The following is a 1,080-nucleotide window of genomic DNA, read 5'->3' on the forward strand; positions in this document are numbered from 1 at the left end:
AAAGCTCCTTGGAAGTGAGAACGGCCAGACTTTGTCTCACCTACTTGGGTCACATTGTCAGGAGGGACCAGTCCCTGGAGAAGGATGTCATGCTTGATAAAGTTGAGGGTCAGCAAAAAAGGGGAAGACCCTCTACAAGATAGATTGACATGGTGACTGCAAGATGGTCTCAAATACAGCAAGGATTGTGAGGATGGTGCACACTGGGCAGTGTTTTGTTCTGTTGTACATAGAGCCACTAGGAGTTGGAGCTGACTCCACAGGACCTAACAGCCTTACCTATGGTCAGTGGAGTATGTGCTCCTCCTCCTCCATGTTTTGTCTTCATCCCAGAACCCAGGAGGAAGGAGCGACCCCTATCTGGGACTTGCCATGCTTTTGGGAAAACTGAACCATGGTGGACAAAGTGGGCAATGGCTTGATAAGCTTCTACAAAGAACTTGCATGCCATCACTTCTGCTCACATTTCATTAACCATAGCCAGTCACATGACCAAGCCTGCCATTGCAGGGGGAAAGGAAGCCTGCTCCTCCCCCAGGAATTACTAAAAGTCACATGACAGCTCTTAGGGGTAGAGGGGGTAAGTAATTGGGAATAATACAATCTATCACAGTAAATCCGCTGAACTAGTTTCCCCCTTATCCTTGCTGGTGGAAAGCAAAGCTGTTGAGTGGGATGATATATTTTTTATACAGCAGACAATATATTTCTTATATAGCAAATAATCTGAGAAGCTGGACTATACAAAGAACATGGCATCTGGATTGGAGGAAGGCTGATTAACAACCTGAGATAAGCAGACGGCACAATTTTGTTGAAAGTGAGGATGACTTGGAGCAACAGTCTGCAGTATGGAATACACTTCAATATAAAGAAAACAAAAATCCTCCCAACTGGACCAATAAGCAACATCATGATGAATGGAGGGAAGATTGAAAATGTCAAAGACTTCCTATTACTTGGTCCTACAATCAACGCCAATGGAAGCCGCAGTCAGGACATCAAAAGATGTAATGCTTTGGGCAAATCTGTTGCGAAAGAGCTCTTTCAAGGGCTGAAGAGCTAAGAAGACTAAGGTGT

This window comes from Orycteropus afer, unplaced genomic scaffold (genome assembly GCF_000298275.1).
Source record: "Orycteropus afer afer isolate SDZICR_OR568_19922 unplaced genomic scaffold, OryAfe1.0 scaffold00854, whole genome shotgun sequence".
NCBI classification, from domain to species: domain Eukaryota; kingdom Metazoa; phylum Chordata; class Mammalia; order Tubulidentata; family Orycteropodidae; genus Orycteropus; species Orycteropus afer.